Genomic DNA, 25064 nt, shown 5'->3' on the forward strand with positions numbered 1-25064 from the left:
GTCCTTATAAACTGACAAGTTGAATGTGTGTGTACAAATGTCATTAGTTTGCAAAAGACAAACTTATATGAATTATAAAATGATTAGCTTGCTGAATAACCATCTAGTTCTATCACACAGCCAGCCTCATGAATCCTGTCACATAACTCTCTTCACTGACTAAATTTGCAGAGTTTTCCGTGGAGAAATTCTATTTGTTCACTGAAACAGAATAACTTACATAGAAGACTAAAGCCTGGGATCTCTGGATGAAACAGTCACCTTGCTCCAGGTAAAACCTTGTTTCTGTGTTTCCGAAGGGATCTTTACACCAATGTCCAATATTCAATCCCAAATCCCTTTCCTATAATACCTCTGTTTGGGGGTAAGCTGACTTAACAAAATCCAGTTCGTACTATTGGTAAAGCATTTGGGCAGTACAAAGCAAAAAAACAAATAAGGAGGAAAGAAAAGGGAAAGAAGGAAGGAAAGAGGAAAGGAAGGACAGAGGAAGGGAGACAGAAGGGGATGGAGAAAGGAGGGGAGGGACAGAGAGAAAAGGAGAGAGGGAAGGAGGGATGGAGGGAGGGAGAAGAGGGGAGGTGGAAGGGAGGGCTAGCTGGTTGGCTGGCTGGCTGAATACCTTCAACCCAGCCCTTTTACTTCTGAGAATTTGTCCTAAGGAAATAACAAGTACATAGTGAGAATCAATGTCGGAGATGATCATTGTAGTGTTGATGATCATACTAAGTAATTGAAAATAGCTAAAATAATGATCAGCCAGGGATGGTTTCAACAAAGCAGAGCACATTCCTATAAAGGAATGCTATTCAGGCATTAAAAATGATCATGGATAGTAATAAGAGAAGACACGCAGACTCAATCTAGTGAAAAAAAGAAATTGCTGGTATTCATGAATAGTATAGAGATGATCTTCCCTTTTGTGTGTGCACCCACAGAAAACCTGAACTGAAAAAGAAAAGCAGGCTCTCCATATTCCATCCAAATTCTGCCCCTGGCCCTGTGAATGAACGTGCTCTCTCCCTCAACAGCCTTTCAAGGATTTCCGGCAGGGCAGTTTCTAGTCCATTTACCTCACTGCTTTGCCCTCTTAAAAAGTAGGACGTGTTTGAAAAAAGACCTTTAGAGGCAGCCAAGCTGAGGCAGAGAACAGGAGGGTGATTGTCTCCCATCTTCTCAGTGTGGTCCCATTGGGATGGCTGGGAGAAAAGATATGCTGTAGGTACGCTCCATGTATTATTGTGCTGCTAGCCATGAGCTCAATGTTAGGAGTCAAATATGTATATGTTGAACAAGGTGGCTTTCCACAGAAACACACAGAAAACTAGGTGGAATATTGATTGATTGAACGTATGTTAAAAGCAGAGGCTCTCTGGCAGCAGTGGCTCAGTACTTGGTTGGTATTTGTAGTAACTTCACAGAACAAGGTTCATAGTTTTCCCACCGTGTTCACCTGTTCCCTCTTTTTTGCTCTATTTTTGCTAGCCTGTCTTCAAGCAAAACCAAGCTATACCTTAAGAACTTCCATGTGAACTCTGGGAAACAGAAACATGGTTTTGTTTTGTTGCTGTTGTTATTGTTGTTGATGATGGTCGTAGTGTTTGTTTTTCCTTTGGGTCTTTTTTTTTTTCTTTTTAGTGGGGATACAGGGGCATGCAGCCAGGCACTGGGTGGCTGGTGCCTATAATCCTACTCAGGAGGCTGAGATCTGAGGATCATGGTTCAAAGCCAGCCCAGGCAGGAAAGTCTGTGAGACTCTGTGGTACAAAGTGGTAGAGTGCTAGCCTTGAGCAAAAGAGCTCAAGGACATTGCCTGGGCTCTGAGTTCAAGCCTCATGACACAAAAAAGTGTGTCGGGGCCGGGAGGGGATGACTTTTTGGTTACTAGTTCACTGTACTTAACTTGGTTCATTTCCTAAACCCGAGTTTTTCTAAGTATCTTGTGTCCGTGACACTCTGGACATTTTACTGTATGTCTGAAATGATCTTAGGTACGGGTAAGTGTCTCATTTCACCACAGAGACCAAATTATGATAGGCTGCAATAACATATTAGGTCAATTACAATGATACAAGAATCTCAATGGTTCCTATCCGTCTCCACACCTTGGATTCTCAATGATAAAAGAAAACAAACATTGCGTGTGACTTAGGATGCTATCTAACCGTACCAATTACTGAGCCAGACTCTTCACAAGCTCATGAAGAGGTTACGAGGATTACACCTATTTTACAGATGTGGAGACGGAGGCATCACAGTTAACTATCATCGGGTCATAATTACATAAATAGCAATTAAGGTCATAATTTAGGAACTGGCAGCATTGAGACTCTAAAACAGGCCTGGCTGCCTGTGCAAAAGAAGACCAACACACAGAGTGAGATGCCAGATTCTCAATGTCCCCTTGACTGCTAGAGAGAGAAACGGAGCAGCAGGGGCGGGGAGAAATATTGAAATTTATTACTTAATAAACTTATTTTCAAATGAATGACCTTAACCATTTTCTCTCTTCTTCCCCCTTTTTCCTCTTCCTCTTCTTCCTATCTTGTCCTTACCCAGAGCCTCGCCTTGTACAAGCTAGGCAAGCGGTCCATCACTACTACGCCACACCTCCAGCCCCAGCTCATCTTTTTTGGAGGCTTATAATCAGAAGTAGTGCCAGAATTCCCCTCCTCCCTAAAATACTATTTTTGAAAATGATCTTGTATTCGGTCATATTCCTTTTGTCCCCTCCCCTTGCCAAACCCAAACCGAATCTAGGGAGACAAAGAGAGACAAAATAAGAAATCAGAGGTGCAACCTGACACTCACATGGAGATGGCAGTAACATTTTAATTAGAGTAGTGTAAGTTAAAAAGTACTTCTCTTAAGTATAGCTCTGGGAAAAAAAAAAAAAGCCTAATGATTACTTGAAGCATCTGCCGGCAATGTTTGTGTACACGCACGTTAATGATGTTATTATTGTGACATCAGAAAGATTAAAAGTTGTTTTGTTTTATTTCGAAGCAGAAGGGACTGTCCGCATCTGTGTCACCACGAAAGGGGGTGATTTTCACATTTCAAAGAAATTTTTCCCTAATTGCATGGTGAGAAACACATTTTTTGAAAGCCACGTGTACACTGAGAACCCAGAGATCGCGTCAAATCCAGTAGCTCATATTCCAGTACAAGCCTGGACACATCAAAATCTGATGAATTCCTTAAGGCCCCACTAAGTCAGCCTCCGTGATTTAATTCCAGCCAACTATGAATCTTTCTCTGGAGGTTACTGCAGGAGGAGGGGAAGGGAGAGGAGGGGAGGAGAAGGGAGGGGAGGGGAAGGAAGAGAAGGAACTCTGCCATAATTTGGGTACTGCTATCTGAATCCTGACACGTGTATTCATTTTCCTACAGGACGGAAAAGTTCCTTAACACAGAACGAACAAGATATACACTGTGCATACCTGGGTCCCTGCCACCTTGGTGGGGAGAGAGATGTGTCCACATCTTACCCAAAGTGGCGCTGGCTGCCTGAAGTCCTGGTACCACCAAGGATCTGGGTGCATCAGATCCCATCAGATCCCATCCTGCTCTGGGTTGTGGGCATGGCTGCGTGAGGAAAAGCTATTGGCTCCTCTTCTTTCCTGAACACTCTTCACTGTCCAATGGTTGTCTTACTACTGACCAGCAGGTTTTCACCAGGTACAATGTAAAAATGTAACAAAAACATTCTACTACAAACTTCATTATTGAAAAGTCCTTAGCCACGTGGCTCACGCCGCCTGTCATCCCAGCTATTCAGGAGGCTGAGATCTGAGGATCATGGGTTCAAAGCCAGTACTGGGCAGAAAAGTCCATGAGACTCTTATCTCCAACTAACCACCAGTGGTGCTATGGTTCAAAGTGGTAGAACGCTAGCCTTGAACAAAAAAAGCTCAGTGCCCAGACCCTGAGTTCAAGCCAAAAAAAAAAAGTCCTAAAAATCAAAGGTGTTTGGAGCTGACTATCTGGCACAAGCAGCCTCCAGTGAACATTAGGTATGTGATCATCATGATCTAACTGAATTAACCAACTTTCAAAGCTTCTGCATATAAGCCGATAGAAGGCAGAGGTGGCAAACATCTAAACTGCTTTGTACATAAAGCACCTGATAAGTGATTTCTATTCAAACAAAGGTGATAAAGTTACAACTGTATTCATTTCTAACAAAGGATTCCATGGTAGTTAAAAAAAAATTAAATAATAGTTCTTCTGCAAATAAAAGCAATGTGTGCACTATCCAACCGCAAATGCCCAGATCAAGAGAAAACATCTCATAATATTTTCTTTAAAGGTCTCTAAACTGTCACAGGGGGAAAATGCCAAAGCATAGCTCAGACATGAACAGATTAGCCAAGAATGTGATGAGAAGAATTAAAGAAAATACACGTTGGCAAGGCTGGGGGAGAAGGCTGGCCAAATTCCAAGTTTCTTCGGGTTCATTCAAATGAGTGTTTCTCTTCCTTATTGCAGCTGATTAAATTAATATGAAAACATTTTCATCGTCTAATTATAAGATCCAGAAGCCATGTGGAAAGAAACAAGTCAAGTAAGGATCTTTTAAGTATGGACTGTGTTCAGACAGCATCATTATCAAGTATATTTAACAAATGCAAAGATGAAGGGCATGTGGCCTTTGTACAGCTCTGGGTTTGAGTCCTGGCTTGCCATTCACCAGCTAAGTGACTTTGTGCAAGTCCCTTGAAGTTCCTAATTGATATTCCTGCTATCTTTGTCCTGCTCCAGATAATTATCCCAAAGCAATCATGCAATTCCTTTCTAAAGCTCCTTCCTACCTCAGGGCCTTTGCTTAGGCTGACGCTGCTTCCTCTGCAGCATTTTTCAGTGCATCTGCTCCCAACCTCCACCCAGCCAATTCTCAGTCTTAAGTCTCAAATTACTTGTCAGGAATCCCTTCCTGGCCAAGGCTCCCACTGGGGCCTCCTACCACATGCTAACTTTACTTATTTTTGTAAATTCTGTTAACTTCCTGTTTAGCGGCATCTTGTCTCGCCCTGACACCCAAGGGGCATGGAGGCAGGGACCATGTGTGTTCTCAGCCATGTCTGTAGCACAGGGGTGGAGCACAGGGGAGGGTGTAATTATAGACAGTTTTCCAGGCCTTGTCTCAGCAAGCAGGATTCTTAGGCATGTAATATCACCAGGTAGGAAAGTGAAGACTTTTTATCTTTCCAATGTCCAAAAAGAAGATCAAGGGAAAGCTGAAATACAACTGTGAACTCAGTGAGCTTAACCCCTGCAGTGAAGCTTTATCATCTGTGTACACTGAATCTGGTCTTAAATATCGTCATAGGCTGGGCGCTAGGGGCCTATGCTTATAATCCTAGTTACTCAGGAGGCCAAGAGTGGAGGATCCAGGTTCTAAGCCAGCCTGGGCAGGAAAGTCCACAAGACTTTTTTAATCTACAATTAACTAGCAAAAAGCTGAAATGGGGCTATGGCTCAAGTGGTAAAACACCAGCCTTGAGCAAAAGAACTAAGGAAGATTGTCTTGGCCTGGAGTTCAAGCCCCAGTACTAGCACAGGGGGGGAAATAAAACGAAACAACAACAAAACCCGTCATCATGGGCGACAACTGCATCTTCCATCATGGTTTGGATCAAAGAGGAAAGCCACATTGGTCTGCTCATTGCTTAGCCTCACAGCTGGCTTCTCACCCTGTCTTGGTTATCCTGAGCCAGGAAAGAGCATTCACCTAAAACAGCCAGTCTCCCGTCCTGCTCTTCACCCGTGTCCCGATCAGCTGCCCACATCTCTCTTGCAGCCTCCCTCTCTCTCTCCCATTCAGCATCTCTCCAGATGTGAGGAGCAAGTCTCCATAGAGAGATATACGAAAGAGAGAGAGCCTGGTCACACACGTCTGACACTCAACTGTCCCAGGAAACTGCTCAAACGATGACCTCATTCCAGTCTGGGGAAAGGAGAAGGGCAAGGTTAAAAAAGAAAGAAAGAAAGAAAGAAAGAAGGAAACAATCTGGGGAAAGAACAGAGTCGGGGAGAGGAGACCGCTCATCTTTCCCTTATCCGTGCTAGTATCTTCTCAAATCTGACAGTTTCATCCAGCAGGAGTCCAGCCCCTGCCAAAGGTCTTGAGACCGTGGCTCATCTGCTCTTACCAGTTTGCCCGGGGGAACAAATGATTTCATACTTACTACTTCTGTGATCAGGCCTATGGATGGGTGTGGGAAGAAAGGAGCGGCTAAACACCATGTTGTTAAATCTTGAGAGATTTCTCTGTGTGTGTTGATGCTGTTGGTTGGTTTTTTTAAAAATAAATACCTTGGGAGCTTTCATAAACTCCTGTTAAAAATGGAAACTTGTACGGCTTCAGATGTGCCCCAAATGGTAGAGCATTGACCTACCTACCAAGCACAGGCCCTGAGTTCAAACCCCAGCATTACAAAAAAAAGGAGGAGGAGAAGGAAGAGGAGGAGGAGAGAAGGAGGGAGGGAGGGAAAGAGGGAAGGAAGGAAGGAAACCAGAGACTTGAGGATCATGCTTTGAAGCCAGCCCAGGTGAGAGAGTCCATGAGACTCTTACCTTCAATTAGCCACCAAAAAAAGACCAGAATGGAGCTGCAGCTCAAGTGATGGAATTCTAACTAGCCTTGAGCAAAAAAAGCTCAGGGGGAAAAAGTAAAAAAATTAAAAAAAGCTCAGGGACAATACCCAGGTACTAAATTCAAGCCACAGGACTGGCACCAAAAATAAAATAAAATAAATCATCGGGGCTGGGAAGGTGGCTCAGTGGTAGAGCGCTTGCCTTGCATGCCTGAGGCCCTGGGTTCGATTCCTCCACACCACATAAGCAAAAAGAAAAAAGCCAGAAGTGGTGCTGTGGCTCAAGTGGTAGAGCGCTAGCCTTGAGCTGAAGAGCTGAGGGACAGCGCCCAGGCCCAGAGTTCAGACCCCACGACCGGACCCAAAAAAAATAATAATAATAAATAAAACAAGATAAAATAAATAATCATAGCCTGGCACAGGTGGCTCACACCTATAATCCTAGCTACTCTGGAGGCTAAGATCTGAGGATCGCAGTTCAAAGTCAGCCTAGGCAGGAAAGTCTGTGAGACTTTTATCTCCAATTAACCACCAGAAAACCAGAAGTGGCCCTGTGGCTCAAGTGGTAGAGCACTAGCTTTAAGCTGAAGAGCACAGGGACAGTGCCCAAGCCCAGAGTTTAAGCCCCATGACTGACCCCCACCCCCCCAAAAAAAAATCAAGGCATCTCTTTAGACTCATCAATATCCAAAATAATAGTAAAAAATATAAGCTGGAAAGAGGGACCCTGTCAAAGATTAAGACTGTCTCCCTCTCTCTTTGTCTCCCTCCCTCCCCCCACCTCCAAAGGGCACTGGTGATTCTGAATACTTAGCGTGGTACATCCATTCCACACATGCCCACACCAGAACGTTGAGTCTTGCTTTTTTACAAGCCTCAGGGTTATATGGACATAAAACAGGAAAAATCCACCAAGGATGTCTGCCCCGGTGTAAAAGTCTACATTACATATTTCCCTCCAGAGCTTTCTGACCCATGACTTCCTCTCCCACCTCCCACCCCCAGCCCCAAGGAAGGATCAGGAAGCTGTAAAGACACGAACACAGTCCTGGGAAGAAGAATTGGGTTTGCTTCTCCACACACACAATAGCAAAGCCACCTGTGCTGGGATCCATTTCTTGGCTTCCTAGTTCCTGTGTCAAGGAGCCTCTGCGGCCTGCACCCCAGAGGACAGAAGAAGAAAGAACAAAGGGAGCAGGTGGCCTGGCACAGGCAGCCCATGGCTTGAGGAAGGCAGGTGACTGACTGTGGGTTGGGACAACTAGAAGGCCAGACAGGAAAAGGCAGAAACAGTCCTAAGGGCTGGCATCTTCTATTCTGAAGGAAAGAAAACTGCTCATCACCAAGCAGAGTCTTTCTGGCAAGGCTGTGGCTATCATTCTTCAAAGGTTCATTTGGTCCTGCCATGAGCAATTCTTTTCAAGAACCAGTCCTGGTGACATATGCTTGTAATCTCAGAACTCAGTAGGCAGAGGCAAGATCCTCAAGTTCTAGATCAGCCTAGCCTACAGAGAAAGACTAACTCAAAAAAAAAAAAAAAAAGTAATCCAGGTACTGGTGGCTTATACTTGTAATCCTAGCTACTCTGGAGGCTGAGATCTGAGGACTGTGGTTTGAAGCCAGCCTGGGCAGGAAAGTCCCTGAGACTCTCCTCTCCAATAAACTACTCAGAAAAAGCTGGAAGTGGAGCTGTGGTTCAAGTGGTAGAGCACTAGCCTTGAGTACACAGAGGATCAGGGACAGTGTGCAGGGCTTGAGTTCAAGACCCAGGACCAGCAAAAAAGAAAAAAGAAAAAAAAAGTAAGTTGAAGAAATATAAAATGAGCAAAGTCAGTCATGAAGCTCCATGACTTTGCTAAGCTTTGCCAAGCACTGTGTCCACACAGTCTGTGGTGGGGGGTGAGCTAGGGACGTAGTTAGGCAGCTGCCAGACAATGAAGTCATGCCCATTACAGGAGGATTAGAGTCTTGCAGGCAGGCTTCTGATGGAGTATTCGCCATGCTCTCCCAAATTTTGATCTTTGTAGAATTTGAACCCAGGACCTCCTGTTTGCTAAGCACTCTCTCTACTGAATTAGCTGGAATAAGCCAGTGGCTCACAATCAGGAAGCTGAGACCTGGAAGCCTGCAATTCAAAGCCAGCTGGGGAAAAGGAAAGTCTGTGAGTCTCATCTCCAATTCCCCAGCAAAATGCTGGGCTGGAGGTGTGGCTCAAGTGGTTCAGCACCAGCAGTAAGCACCAAAAAAAAAAAAAAGCAAGACCATGAACTCCAACCTAAGTACCTAGATATACCTACCAAACAAAAAAGGTTCTAGAATAAGAGACCTTGAAGAACTATTACAGTAGGAGAGAGAAAGCTATAAAAGTATAATGAAAGGGACAACTAGAAAGAGAATTGAAAAGTCACATGGATTCCTTTTTCCTCTATTTCCCTGTGACAGTAATAAAAGAACAAAGAAAGAACAAAGGAAGTTCTTTGGAATTATTGGTGGAATAAAAGTAGGATATTAGTTTGACTTTGTCTCATCTATAATTGAATGCAACACATAGTTCTTCAACCAACTTATAAAATTCTTGCCACTTTAATACTTGTACATTCTCCTCCATTCATTTTGCTATGTAAACATAACATGTTCACCATAAAACTTCTGAAAATTCTGATCAGAAATTAAATTACCACATTCCACAGAAAACTGTTGCCATTGTTAGTATCCTATGATAGCTTTTTACATCTTTCCTATGTAAACGTAGCCATATAAATGCATGGTGGGCTTACATGTGTGAAGGGGAGGATTTAAAATTTTAGTCATACTATACCAACTGCAATTTTTCATAGAAATTTTGACTACTGTTCGTGGAAATAAATGTAGATCTGTTGCCATTCTCTTATAAAACACTCCTGTAACTTACCATAAGCTACACCTGGAAAGTACATAAGCACCTGTGTCTGCTGTGGTGAAACAAAAAAATTAAGGCTAAAGCTAGGCCCTAGTGGCTCATGTCTATAACCCTAGCTTCTCAGGAGGTTGTGATCTGAGGATCATGGTTCAAAGCCAGCCTGGGCAGAAAAGTCTATGAGACTCTTACCTGCAATTAATCACCAAAAAACAAGAAACAAAACAAACAAACAAAAAACCAACAGAAGTAGAGCTGCAGTTCAAGTAGTAGAGCACCAACCTTGAACACAAAATAAAAGGGACAGTGCCTAGGCTCTGAGTTCAGGTTCAGCACCAAGCTCCCACTTACCACCCCTCCACCCAAAAAAAAAATTAGAGCTAAAACTCAGGGCTTGTTATCTGTCAGTAGATCTTTGGAAAGGCCTTCTAGTTAATAATAAAAACAAAACTAAGACAGGGGTTGGAATTTTCCCAAAGTGTTTTCTCTTGGCTTCCTGGAAAGAGAAGAGCCCTCAGCCTTCAACCTCTAGCTCTGTTAGCAGTGAGCTAAATGCTGGCTGCTACAATATTATCAATTAGTTATAATGATGACCTTACTGTCCCTTCGATATTTATCCATAACAAGCATGCTTTGCTCTAGGGATTATGAAGGAGTGTTAGCACTCAAAAAAGCATTTATTATAAAGACAGGGGTGACACTATCCGAACAAAATTGTCCTCATTACCTGACTTATGAAATGGTAACCCCTCTGTACAACACCTTAATAATAACAATACAATTATATGTTTTAAAAGCTAAACAAAAAAACAAAAGAAATTGTTTTCTTAACTATAGAAAAGTTAAGCTGTCACAGTTACAAATTTCATAGTATGGAGAGCTCCAATAGAACGTCCCAACATTTCCTGTATGTACACGCACACACACACACACACACACACACACAGCCATTAGATGATCTAGGTTATTTATATTTTTCTTTTCTTTTCTTTTTTTTTTTTTTTTGGGTCCAGTCGTGGGGCCTGAACTCTGGGCCTGGACACTGTCCCTCAGCTCTTCAGCTCAAGGCTAGCGCTCTACCACTTGAGCCACAGTGCCACTTCTGGCTTTTTCTTTTTGCTTATGTGGTGCTGAGAAATCGAACCCAGGGCCTCATGCATGCAAGGCAAGCGCTCTACCACTGAGCCACCTTCCCAGCCCTATTTTTTTTTCTTTTTTTGTTTAAATGGACAGACAAAACTTGTATGTTTTATGATACACAATGTTCTGTCATGTACAGACACGAGAAAATGACTAAATCTAACTTAGAAGTCCCAAGTTACCTCCATAATTACCATTGGTGGTGAAGACAGCGTCATTCATTCTTCTTACAGTGTTCAAGAACATCACCTTGCCCATGACAGATCTCTTGAAATTTATTCCTATCTCACTATCATCATGTACCCGTTCACAAATGCCTCCCCTGGGCTCCTAACTACACGATGAAAGACTTGGCCAGAAGTACAAATATCATTTTACACCAACATTCTTTTTGGGTGTGCAGTCATTGGGGCTTGCACTTCAGGCTTGGGTGCTGTCCCGTAGCTTTATTGCTCAAGGCTAGTTAGTGCTCTCTACTACTTGAACGACAGCTCTACTTATGACTTTTTGGTCGTTAATTGGAGGTAAGAATCTCCCAGATTTCCTGCCTGGGCTGGCTTGGAACCACGATTCTCAGACCTTAGTCTCCTTAGGATTATAGACACGAACTATTGGCAGTCGGCCTATTTCAACGTTCTTTTCTGGACACTTACCTTTCCCAGCCTCGATCATAAGCCACTACAGAAAATGATACAACTGTGTGTTTTACATTGTAGACTTACTAGGGCTGTACATCCATAGAAATACACTTGTATATTTGCTGAATATACTCACTCATCGTGCAAGAGATGTCTTAGCATCAGCAGTACATATATATATATATACACATATATGTATATATATGTATATATGTGTGTGTATATATGTATGTACGTATAGATATATATTAAAAAATTTTGCTGGTCCTGGGGCTTGAACTCTGGGCCTGGGAACTGTCCTGAGTTTTTGTGTTCAAGGCTAGTGCTCACCACTTGAGTCAAAGCTCCACTTCTAGCTTTTTCTATGATTAGTTGGAGATAAGATTCTCACGGACTTTCCTGCCTGGGCTTGCTTTGAGCCACAATCTCAGCCTCCTGAGTAGCTAGAATGACAAGCATAAGCCATCAGCACCCCGATGCATCAGTACTGTTTCTAATCACACAGAAGACAATTTAATAGAAAGTTGCCTGATATACAAGTAGGAATACACCCACAGCCAAGGCCTGTCTCACATTCAACACCGCCAGCAGCTTGTTTTAGCTACAGCCCTAGTACCATTTTTAATTAAGACACATGTGCTTTCATTGTTCCAAACACACTTTTCTTTTCCCAAACTTAACCTTCAAGCTTCTTTTCTCATGCTTTTAAGGGGGAGTTTGATTTACATACTGTTGCTGGGTAAAATAATCCAGAAAACAACAAAGGCATATCAGAATGTCACACTCACCCAGGACTTCCTGTGAATTCAAGTCCTTCTTCATGAATGAAATGATACAGTGTATTTTTCTCCCTCAGCCTCACCTTACAGGGGACTCGCAAAATTCAGCTTGCAACCTTTTGTACTCAACACAGCACGGATTACCAAATGAGCAGCCGGTGAGTAGAAGGGATTGTCATGCTGCAACTTGAGAGGGCTGAAAAGGGAGCTGCTAATGACTTCTCCTCCTCCCATCAGCCCTCCAGACGATGAGGATCTGGGAACACAATTTTGACATTGTTGAGATAATGAATTGATTTGTTCCCCAAAATGCTGGGATTGTTGCTGCAACCCTATCTGGTGAGAACCATTTGTACTTTTCTTCCCAAAAGCCAGAAGCCAGCCTTGCTTCTAAGACAAGGAATACTTCCTGTCTTTTTTTTTTTTTCAAGCCTTGCAGACAAGGGGCTGGCTGGCATTAAGGCCCTATCAGTCTGGCTGTGATTACACTTGAGATTCACTGAAGCAACATCTCTTGTTTGCCAAAAGGGAGTCTCTTATCCCATCCTATTAAAATACACCTGCCAGGGGTTGGGTGAGGTGGGATAAAATGTAAAGTTGTAAAGTATACCTGTCTAGAAAGTATGAAACTGAGGGGTGGGAACGTGGCTTAGTGGTAGAGTGTTTGCCTGGCATGCATGAAGCCCTGGGTTTGATTCCTCAGCACCACATAAGCAGAAAATGCCAGAAGTGGCTCAAGTGGTAGAGTGCTAGCCTTGAGCTTGCTCAGGGACAGTACCCAAGCCCTGAGTTCAAGTCCCAGGACTGGCAAAAAGACAAAATAAATTAAAAAACAAAAAAAAAGAAAGCACGAAACTGAATTCAAATCCCAGTTCCACTAAAAGCCAGAAAAAAAAGAAAAAGCACCCCACCCTACTCCCCCTAAAAAGAAAGAAAAAACAAAAAAACCTACCAAACCAAAAAAGAGATGCCCGACAATGTGTCTGGAAACAGAAAATAAGGTACATGATTTCGTTTCACTGAAGAGTGTGGCATGAGAGTTGTGGATACTGTAGCAAAAATGGCTCTAGGAGCTGCAGTCATGAAGAACTGCCACCATGAGCAGCAGGTACAGGAGAGGGGCAACAGACCCAGGAGGCAAGATGAGAATTGCCACAACAAACACCACTGTAGCAAAGCACCTCCCTGTGCTGCTCTATTGCCTGTTTTCAGATGATATAATCTCATATAGAGAAAAGCTCTAAAGACTCCACCAAAATTAGTTAGGACTAAGAAAGGAATTTATAGTTATAGGATACATAGCTTGCAAAAATAAGTGCATTAGTGGATGCCAGGGGCTCATGCCTGTAATCCTAGCTACTCAAGAAGCTGAGATCTGAGGATTGTGGTTCAAAGCCAGCTTGGGCCAAAACATCTGGGAGACTCTTATCTCCAACTAACCACCAGAAAACCAGAAGTGCAGCAGTAGCTCAAGTGGTAGAGCCCCAGCCTTGAGCAAAAGCTCAGGACAGCAACCAGGCTCTGAGTTTAAGCCTCAAGACTGACTGACAGACTGACATACACAGATACATACATACATACATACATACATAAATGCATTTCTATGCATTAACAATAAGCTATCCAAATAAAGAAACCAACAAAATAATCCACTCTGTAACAGCATCAAAAAAGAATACTTAATAATAATTTCACCAAAAAGGCAAAAAGATTTGTAGAACATTGTAATTTTAAAAAATACTAATAACTGAGTGCCAATGACTCATGCCTGTAATCCTAGCTATTCAGGAGGCTGAGATCTGAGCATCACAGTTCAAAGCCAGCCTGGGCAGGAAAGTCCATGAGAGACTTATCTCCAATTAACCACCAGGGGCAAAAAACAAAAATTAAAAAACCCAAAATGGTACTGTGGCTCAAAGTGGTAGAGCTCTAGTCTTGAGCAAAAGATCTCAGGGGCAGTGCCCAAACCCCCATGGCTGACCAAGGGAAAAAAAATACTAATAAACTGAAAATATAAATAGGTGGTACACTGTGTTTATGAATTAGAAGAATATTGCTAGAAAGTTTACACTATCCAAAGCTAACCTACAGATTCAGTACAATCCATACCAACATGTCAATAATGTTATTCAAAGAAAAGTTTGAATGGAACTACAAAGAACTCTGAATAATCAATCTAGGAGGGGAAAATGTAATTACCAAAAAGTACAAAAATTTCAACTAATAACATTTACAACTATCATCTATGAAGTATTTACTGTACGAGATGCCTTAATGTGATTCTTTTAACCAGTTTTTGAGGTAGCATTATTATTTCTATTTCACAAAAGGGAAGATTGAGGATCTGATCCAATAGCATTTGGACCGAAAAGTAAATCTAACTCCTAACCTTCTATGTTAACCTGACTTTCAAAAAATTTTAAGAAAGTTTTTTAAGCTTTTGAAATGATGCAGAACTGCTGAAGCTCACTTGTTTGAAGGAAACTTCCCATGCATCTATAATTAAGTCAGGAATGTTAAAACTTGAACAAGTTGCAGTCAATTTAGTTTTAAAAATAGCTCCAGCCTGAGGTAAAACATGCCCGTTGGGTAACTAAGATTGTTTCGTCAATCAGAAAGGAGCCATTACTGAAAAAGCAATATATTCCTTTCTCCATCCAGGAGAGCTAAGAACAGTCCCAAAATGCTTTATGAAATTTTTTAAATGAAGAACAAAAGCAAACCCAAAAAAAAAAACCTGGTCATAGGCTTCTTAGATGTGTTTTTGTTCAGCTGCCTGAGAGAACTGGACATTTGCTGAGCCCTAATTATTATTATATTATTATAATTGACAATTTTTTAATTTAAAAAAAAAAGGAGTCAGGATCTGAAATCACCAAGCACATATCTTTTACCTAGGCCAGCGTAAGTTTTCAGAGTTCTTTTTCCACATGAGACAGGAATCAATCACAGAATCCTAAGTTTAAAAAGAATAAAAAAAGAGTCTCAAGACGTACTCATTCATCAATTACCTTAATGAACCGAAGAGATCATATTTACATTCTCCCCAACCTGTGGTTTGTTGAAAAATTAATTGACCTCATCTCTGCTTTGATCTTCTTGTAAATTATTTCCCGCAACAAGATTTGACTTGTGAGGGCCCCAGGGCTAGCCAGCTGGCATGGAATTCCAGGTGTCCTGCAAAGGGGGGGTGGGGGTGGGGGGCTTCTTGTTTCCCCCCAAGGGACCATCTCAGTAGCAGACAGAATGCCACAGAGACTCCAGTGTTCCCAGGAAAGAACAGAGGATCAAACAGCAAGGAAGCTTAGCCTTGTCTCCAAAGGAGAAAAAGGGCTTCAGGAGATGACACAAATTTATACTGTAGCACTCCTCTTCATTACAAAAGAGTATGCTGTGGTTGCTTCTGTTTTATTTCTTTGATTCACAGTAAGGAGGCTGGACATAACCCCAGTGATCTCCTGTCTTCTCTTTCACACTACCTTTCACTAAAAGGAGGATGGAATGTAGGACTTCCACTCTTCGCCATCTCTTTCTCTTCTTATACCTGTCCTGTAAAATACATGCTCCCAGCCAGCCTAGTCCAGAAAGTCCATGAGATGCTTATTTCCAATTAACCATAAGTGGAGCTGTGGCTCAAGTGGTAGAGCACTAGCCTGGAGCAAAAAAAAAAAAAAGAGGGGGCTGGGAAGGTGGCTCAGTGGTAAAGCGCTTGCCTTGCATGCATGAGGCCCTGGGTTCGATTCCTCAGCACCACATAAGCAAAAAGAAAAAAGCTGGAAGTGGCACGATGGCTCAAGTGGTAGAGCGCTAGCCTTGAGCTGAAGAACTGAGGGACAGCACCCAGGCCCAGAGTTCAGGCCCCACGACCGGACCCAAAAAAAAAGAAAGAAAGAAAAAGAAGAACACAGTGATTGTGCTCAGGCCCTGAATTCAAGCCCTAGGAACATCACACAGACACAGACAGACAGACAGACAGACAGACACACACACACACACACACACACACACACACACACACACACACACACACACACACACACACACACACACACACACACACACACACACACACACACACACCACAAAACGTGTTTTCAGACCTCAAGTGAAATGTTTAGTCAACAAAGACCAGAGAGTTAATTGTATGATGTATTTGCTTATATGTTGCTGGAAAATGTCCAGCTCCTAATTGACAAAGCTGAGAACATATTATCAAGTAACCCTGCAGAAGGAATCAAGAGATTTCTCTGGGTTTTCTAGATGAGCCCAACCCAATCATGAATCCTTCTAAGAAAAGAGCAACCAGATGGCAGAAGAGAGAAACGGGACTCATCAAAGGCACTCAACTAGCCATTGATGCCTTTGAAAATGGAGGATGGACTCACAGACCCAGGAATCTAGGCAGCTGAGAACAACAAGGAAACAAACTCTCTCCTAGAACTTTCAGTAGCAATCAACCCTAGCCACCTCTGGATTTTATTATTCTAGTGAGACGTACACCAAACTTCTGAGCTACAGAATTGGAACATGCCAAATGTGTGCTTGGAACATTGCATTCCTAGTTTCTATTACAGCTAGGGTAGACAAGTCGTACAGACTTTGGGGCCTAGAAGTGGAGGGATGCTTTAAAAATAAAAAAAAATAATACTTGAAAAATGGGCAGGTGGCTTTGGAAATGGATAGTGGGTTAAGCCAGGAAGAATTTGAGGGAACATGATAGAAAACCATTCAGCTTGCCTTGAGCAGGCCTGTTTGGAGAAATTCGGACATGGAAGACTGCGAGGGTCTGAGAGGCATGGGAGCATCGTACAAAAGGGCTCGGCTCATCTTAGAGAATGCCCAAGTTGTCGAGAGATGAGGGAGTGACAAACACCGCTATCCGATGGCCCACATGCGGCCTCATGGTGCAGTGAAGGGCTGGGGGACCACTTTGCAGCCCAGCAGTTTTAATGGACAGTCTGCCTCACTCCGCATTGGTCACAACGCCATTACACACCCTAGCCATGGATGCCCAGCCAGCAACCTCTCCTAATCTCACTTAGAGGCAATGGTTTTGCATGAACTCAGGGTAGCGCCAGGTCCAGAGCAGGCCCTGAATAGGTGAGTTATTTCCTGACCAGCCTAAAAGAGACACGATTGGGACAGGAGTATGTCCTTCCTCCCACAGACCTGCCCATCCCAAAGGATGGCACATTCTGGAAAGTTCCAGAAGCCAGTGCTAAGGATGCAAAAGCAGGATTTGGAGCCTTACTAGGCCTGTTCCAAAATGTAAAGGACATAGGGACATTGACCTGGGGAATCTGCCCAAGGCCGGACAGAAAGAAAAGAAGAAGGTGAAGTCGTTTCTCTGGTGACTGACTCTCTGGTGGTTGGAAACCTGCCAAGCACAGTCTGGGAACACTGGGCAGAGCCACTGTGCCAGTCTCGGTGCCAACTTGGACAGGAAGTGATGTGCTGGGTCCCACGGTTTGGAGAGCCAGCAGAAGCGGGTAAAGGAGCATTGTCAAACAAAGACATCATTTGGAATTCTCTGGCCTGACTTCCTACCTCAGCTACCCTTCTCCAGACCCTCTCCCTTCTCCAGTGATACAATTATTCCAATACACAACTCAAAAGAAAAGTGTTTCTTCCTGGAGCAAAACAAAGCAAAATGTTCATAGAAGAAAAAAATCTCATAGAATTGCCTACGTAAGAAAAAATTGGGAACTTTTATAAAGTGTCCGGGAGAAAGAAGCCCACTAAGAAAGGCACAGAAAAGCACTTGATCCTTTCCAGGTCTTTCTAATCTGTAATTGACTGTATCTGCCTGTAACTGACAGTAGCTCACTGCCCAAGATTAGAGCTCCAGAGTAGGTAGTCAGGAGGTTTCAGCCTAACTATGGGGGAACTCACCCTTAGACAGTGGAAGACTGTGAGAACTCAGAAAGGGACAGAAGGGTGGGACCTTCAAGTTGTCAAGAACAGAGGGTAAACCCATTCACTTTGAGCACACTTAATGTTATTTATTTTCTGTTTATGCTAGGCAACTCTACCAGTACACATTCCCAGCCTCTAGCACATTTATAGGATAGAAATATCTACCAACAAAGCCAAGTGGGTTTTTGTTGTTGTTGTTTAAAAGCGTACACCTCTTCCTTATGAGCCACTCATACCACTTTTTGCCATCTACCCAGATGATATATATACAACAATGAAATTTTACCTATCCATTAGAAAGAATAAGATTATGTTATATGCAGGGAAATGGATGGACCTAGAACAAATCATGCTAAGTAAGGCAAGCTCAGAGAGATAAACAGTGCATGTTTTCTCTCATATATGGAAGCTAAATATAATTGGACATGATAGGCCTATACAGGACTCTAGGCAAGCACACACAATGAGTCAGAAGGTAACTTTAGGGGAGGAGACCAAAGGTGTAACTTCTCTGAATATTTAAAATACTATTAATCAACATGAAATCCAGGGGCTGGGAATGTGGTTTAGTGGTAGAGTGCTTGGTTAGCATGCATGAAGCCCTGGGTTGGATTGCTCAATACCACCCAAACAGAAAAAGCTGGAAGTGGAGCTGTGGCTCAAGAGGAAGCGTGCTAGTCTTGAGCAAAAGAAGCTCAGGGACAGTGCCCAGGCCCTGAGTTCAAGTCCCAGGACTGACCACCAAAATAACCAAAAAAAAAAAAAAAAATCTCCAGGAACTGCAAGCATGTTTTTGTTGTTATTGTTGTTGTCGGTGGTAGTCTGTCGTTGCTTTGGGTTTTTCTTTTAGGGGGATTGGGGAGAGGTCCAGAAAGAGAAGGAGGAAGGGTAAACAAATGCAATCATCCTATTCAGTATATACTACATGGCAAATGAACAATGTATCTTGTGGGCAGATATGGGGTGGGGAGGGGGAACTTGGAGGAAGGGATGACATTGTACAAAAAAAGGAAATGTACTCACTACCTGATTTATGAAATGATATCCCTTGTATAAAACCTGAATAATAAGAATAAAATTATATATATAAAATATATATTATTATAATTATATATATATATATAATTTTTTTAAGTAGCATATCTCTTCCACCCTAGCCCTTCATCCTTTCAAGGAAACCCCCTGGTGCCTGCTAAGAAGACATTGCACTTCACCTCTTGCTGTCAGTAGTGATTCTCACAGCCTATCTTGTGATTAAGACACAGTGTGTGACCAAAGCACTTGAACCTACACAGCACAATATGGCGTTCAAAACAAAACAAGCTGCCAACGTTCCCTGTTATGGTGGGGGGGAGGGGTGCACATTTCTGCATTTCATTTTCTGAATTTCCACAAGCTGGGCTGGTTTCAGGTTCATTCTTCTCGCTCCCACGAGTTATTATTACTCCAAGCCCTTTCCAAGTGAGCCACAAAAGGCAGTTATCAAAGCAGATACAATAATTTGGGTACATTAGATAACAGCTCTGGCTCATCTCTGCCCACTCTTCCCTACCCTCTGTGTTGCCAAAGCCTGTGGATAAAAAATCGAAGAGGAGCTGGGCACTGATGGCTCACGCCTGCAATTCTAGAAACTCAGGAGGCTGAGATCTGAGGATCATGGCTCAAAGCCAGTCTGGGCAGGAAAGTGCACGAGACTCTTATTTCTAATTAACCACCAAAATACTAGAACTGTTTTTTGCTCAAGGCACTAGCCTTGAGTGAAAAGCTCAGGGACAGTGCCCAGGCCCTGAGTTCAAGCCCCACAACTGAGAAGCCACCGCCCCCCCCCCCCCCCCCCCCCCCCCCCCGCCCAAATTCAAAGTGTAAGAAAAGCATGATGCACACATTCTCCTCCTTATCTCAAGGCAATTTGTGGAATCTGGGAGTGTCAACTGGTGATGCTGGCGGGGCTCACGATTTTGTTTGGCTTTTCCCAAATGTGAGCAGGGGGAGGAAGGGCTCACAGACAGATAATGAGGCCAGCCAGTGTAAACAAATTCCAACCTAAGTCTCAAAACAGCATAATATTCAGGGCAGCTTGGAGCTGCCCTGACCTCTGGCACTGGCCTCTGTCACTCTACCCAACACTGTTTGAGGTAACTGAGCCCCGAGCCTCTCTAAGCCTAGGCTTCTTACCCAGCAGTCCCCTTCAGTCCGACCGCTTGGATGCCCAGTCAAGATTCAAATGAATCCAATAATCTGAGTAAGATGATCTAAGGGTATTTTGGAGCCACGTGCTGGTGGCTCACACCTGTAATCCTAGCTACTCAAGAGGCTAATATCAGAGGGTTGTAGTTCAAAGCCAACCTGGGCAGGAAAATCTACAAGACTCTTCTCTCCAATTAATCACCAAAAAAGCTAGAAGTGGAGGTGTGGCTCAAGTGATAAAGCACCAAGTCTTGAGTGAAAAAAATCTAGATCCTGAGTTTAAGCCTTAGTACTGGCACAGGTGCATTTCCCCCTCCAGAATTTTGGAAGAAAAAGGGGATATATATATATATATATATACGCATACATATATGTAAGTTATAAATGATATATCATATATTATATATGGTATATGTTTTATGTATTATATATATGATGTCATATATATTAATATATGATGTGTATGTGTGACATATATGTAGGATTTATGTCACATATTATATATCATGTATCATATAACAATGATATATATCTTAAATGACATATATAACATGTATAACTTAAATGATATATAAATATATGCATATTTAATGTCTTTATATACATATATATACACTTACATAATACAGTGGAACTGTAAACATATATACTTACATTCCTATATGAATTTACTTCTATATAACTTTGCACTCATATGTCCTGTCCAGGGACAGAAGAGATTTCATATTAAGTATGTTGACTGTGCTACGCCTCAGATGCGTTCCGCATTATCCCCTTCTCTTTGTCCATTCCTCAGAAGAGGAAATGAGGTCTTAGGGAAGACAAACAGCAACTCTAAAAATCACAAACTGGCAAATGTAAAACCTGAACCAACCTTCTAAGAGATACAGTGAAGAACGGACTCTAAAATCAGCTACGACCCCTCAAGCTGCCCTGGTTTAAAACAAAAATGGATTGGCAAGATAAATTATCTCCTTTTCTTAACCCCCTCCCCTCCCAACCACAACCTTCGTTCCTGCAGAAGAAGACCTCACTGTCTCAGCTTCACCCCGGACTCGCAGTAAGTCAACATATCTCCACGGTGTCGGCTTCAAAGCTGTGCATACATTTTTGAAAGTCCTTCCTCTTCAAAGACCACCATCAATGCAGGACAAGATCCAATTCCCCAATCACCCCACAGGGCAACGACGCGGTGCCAGATGCCCATTATCTTCAGGAGTCTCCCAACCCCCAGCACTGGCAGCCGCCAGCAGCTGTGTACACACACACCATCGCTTATCATTCCACAACAGCCCCATTCAGCCTTCTGCTAAGAGATAAGAAAAAACAGTGCCTGAGACACTTCTCTAGGTAAGAAAATCTTTTTTTTTTCTTTTTTTCTTTTGCTGATCCTGGGGCTTGAACTCAGGGCCCGGGCACTATCCTTGAGTTGCTTTTGCTCGAGTCTAGCACTCTACCCCACTTGAGCCACAGCACCACTTTTAGCTTTTTCTGAGTAACTAATTGGAGATCAGACTCTCACAAACTTTCCTGCCTGGGTTGGCTTTGAATGGAGATCCTCAGATCACAGCCTCCTGAGTAGCTAGGATTACGGGGGTGAGCCATTGGCTCCGGGCAGGTAAGAAACTCTAAAAGCTTCGCACTCCCAACATCTGTAAGTGCATTGCTCATAATAAAACTCAGTCTTATCCACTCCTAAGATGCTTCAGGATCAATGGTATACTGTCCCTTAGTCCCAGGATGAGACTATCGTGGTACACTGGATGCCCGGGCCATATACACTGTGAAAGGTTTTCACCTAGGAAGAAATATTAGGATCCTGACTGAGAGGGGGAGGGAAACTGAGTCAGTGCACAGTGTACAGCCCTTTTCTTTAAAATGAAAAGGCCATGGTCCATAGTAGTGGCTTGTACAACATGAATGTGCATAGTATCACCAAACTATACACTTGAAAATGGTTACAACGGAAAGCCAGGCACCAGTGGTGGTGTATGCCTGTAATCCTAGCTACTACTCAGGAGGCTGTTCAAAGCTAGCCTGGGCAGGAAAGTCCCCAACAGTCTTAGCTCCTATAAACTACTCAGAAAAAGCCAGAAGTGGGGCTGTGGCTCAAGTGGTAGAGAAAAAGAAAGAAAAGAGAATATTCTTGAGCCACTAATATATACATTTTGTACAGTATATGCCAACCTAGAGCTCAAGTCCTTATATACTTTTTTTTTTTGGGGGGGGGGTCCGGTTGTGGGCCTGAACTCTGGGCCTGGGCGCTGTCCCTCAGCTCTTCAGTTCAAGGCTAGCTCTCTACCACTTAAGCCACAGCGCCACTTCCGGCTTTTTTTCTTTTTGCTTATGTGGTGCTGAGGAATCGAACCCAGGTCCTCATGCATGCAAGGCAAGCACTCTACCACTGAGCCACCTTCCCAGCCTCAAGTCCTTATATTTAAGGAGGGAAAGAGGGAGCAGCCCCTCAGCTGTTTTACATCTACTCCATAATTACCTGTATTTACATTCATTTAGTAGGTCTGGGGGCTTGTTTGTATTTCTTCTTTAATTTTTTTGAGATAGAGTCTCATCAGGTAGCTGGCCTTGAATTCCCAATCCTCCTGCTTCAGCCTCCCAAATGCGAAAATGAAAATGACAGGTGTATACCACTACATTCTGCTTCATACGAATTCTGATCAGTGAGTTCCAGAGAAGTGCTACACTTGGAGAAGTCGAATCGGGAATCTTTGTTACAAAGCTGGTGATTGCAAGCAAACTCCTGTCCCCCCAAAACTCACAGTCTCCAACATGGTTATAAAGGCAAAAACCACACAATGGGTCTGAGGAACTAACCCTAGCATAAGTGTGTTTACAGAAGCAAAGCCAGACTCGGGGGAACAATCAGGGGCAACCAAGGGCAAGAATTCCTTGGAGCTAGACTTCTTTGGAGCTTAGGGCAAGAAATTCCCGGGAGCAAGACTTTCCTGGAGCTTAACGACCCTTGACTCACCAGCAGTTCTGGGAAATGGGTGAAAAGTCTGCACCGTTGGCTAAAACACCAGGATGGAGGTCAGGACCAGCTGATGTTATTTAGGCCAAGTAGGCATAGTTCAGTTCTACTGCTGTGTGAAATGACCACCTGGAGAAAAGCCTTTGACATGTTTTTTACACCGGATGTGTCAAATCCTGGAGGCCCGGATGCCAGGGTGGGCATCTCAACATGCCATCTTCTCCTTTTCCTAGGGACCACAGATTAAGACAAGCAGCGTTTTGCTCGCATGGACATTGGTGGTGATGGTTTATTTGCTTTACTCAGAATAACACTGAGAGCAAAAGACTGCCACCGTTTCGAAAGAGAATGGTCTCTGCTTCATTACAGCCCCTTTTCCATTTCAGGAAAGTGAACCCAGGGGAAGCTCCAAGGGTTCCTCTCCCCTCCCCCCCCCCCTCCACTGCTGACACTGCAGTCACCAGCTGAGAAAGGCCCCCAAAGTCATCTCAAATGACAGTTGCCACAATCAAGTCTTTTCATCTACCTAAAGGTTTTGCTTTGTAATTACTGACCTGTTTAATCTCTTCTTTTAAGTCCCCCAAGGCTGAAGGTTTTAATTTTTTTTTTAATTTTATTATCTTTAAGTCGCTGTACAAAGGAGCTGCCATTTAACAAAACAGCTTCTGAAGGCAATGCATTTGCATCAAGGTCACCCCTATCAACATTCTCCCCATCTCTCCCAACCCGCCGTTTCCCTATGTTTCTTAATTTTGTAGGATAGGCACTGAATTTTTCACTACACCTCCTCCTTTCAAGTCTGCACTAACAAATTACACACACACACATAAATCAATGATGTAACTCAACACCTAACTTCCTGATGAGCAAAGCCCCCAAAAGGTTCACAGAGAGGCAAACACAAGTGGCCCGTATACCCAACTGCCTAACAGAAATACAAATGACAACACTTGGGATACCGTGTTCTCACTTGGCAGACTGGCTAAGAGTGAAAGGGTTTCCTAACACAATGGTGTTGGCAAGAATGCCAAGACATAGATTATTTATGTGCCTCCAAGGGGAGGTACGGTGTCAAAGGAGACACTAAGGACAATATCGACACATCCTGTTGCCTGGGCCCACCCTCATCAGACCCAGGATCTCATGGGAAGGGGAAAGTGATGGCAGCCACAGGAACTGAGGGCCTTTCTACCACGTTCTGAGGCATATATTAGCCACTTGGAAATTATTTCCTAGTCAGTAAAATGGGGGACAGCTGCGGAATTCCCACTAAAAAAGGAATGTGAAAGACACTGAAGAGAGAAAACAGAAAGAAAAATCAGAGGATTTTCTTTCTCAAGGACTAATATTTGGCAAGAGGAATTCAAACAAGACTAAAGTGATCAGAGATCATCTCCAACGGTTTTTCCAACAAGTGAAAACAATGTAAGTTTCTAGATTGAGAAGGCCATTGGATATCCTGGGCCCAAATAGGACACTAGGTACCGATGGCTCACAACTGTAATCTTAGCTATTCAAGAGGCTGAGATCTGGGGATTGCAGTTCAAAGCCAGCCCGGGCAAGAAAGTCTGTGAGACTCTTTACCTCCACTTAACTACCAAAAATCCAGAAGTGGAGCTGTGGCTCAAGTGGTAGAGTGCCCCATTGCAACAATGAGATGTACAAGTCGTTATGTCGAAAAACGAACTTTACAACTTTGGCATGCGGGGTTTGGGGGGGCGGATGGACAGGGATGGGAAGGGGAAACAAAGAAGGAGGCAACAATGCTTGATAAGAAATTTACTCATTACCGTGCTCATGTAATTGTAACCCCTCTGTACGGTATTTTCACAATAAAAAATTAATAAAAATAATAAATTTTAAAAATCAGAGATTTAAAAAAAAATTCAAGGACAGTGCTAGTTGAACAAATGAAGTTCA

The 25064-nt window shown here is 43.1% G+C and overlaps 1 protein-coding gene across 3 annotated transcripts in view; it reads right to left on the reverse strand.

The window, feature by feature from the left end:
• Kank1 (KN motif and ankyrin repeat domains 1) overlaps positions 1-25064 on the reverse strand; it is a 183280-nt gene that overhangs the window by 133057 nt on the left and 25159 nt on the right. Inside the window, exon 1 of one of the 3 annotated variants that reach the window (XM_042699353.1) lies at positions 14947-14967. The exons of the other annotated variants lie outside the window; for them this stretch is intronic. The gene's annotated coding sequence lies outside the window, so the exon portion shown is untranslated. Of the gene's footprint in view, positions 1-14946; positions 14968-25064 lie in introns of those variants that run through there. 3 annotated transcript variants of the gene reach the window in all.

This window comes from Dipodomys spectabilis, unplaced genomic scaffold, assembly GCF_019054845.1.
Source record: "Dipodomys spectabilis isolate Male_0828 unplaced genomic scaffold, ASM1905484v1 ptg000241l, whole genome shotgun sequence".
Taxonomy (NCBI): Eukaryota; Metazoa; Chordata; class Mammalia; order Rodentia; family Heteromyidae; genus Dipodomys; species Dipodomys spectabilis.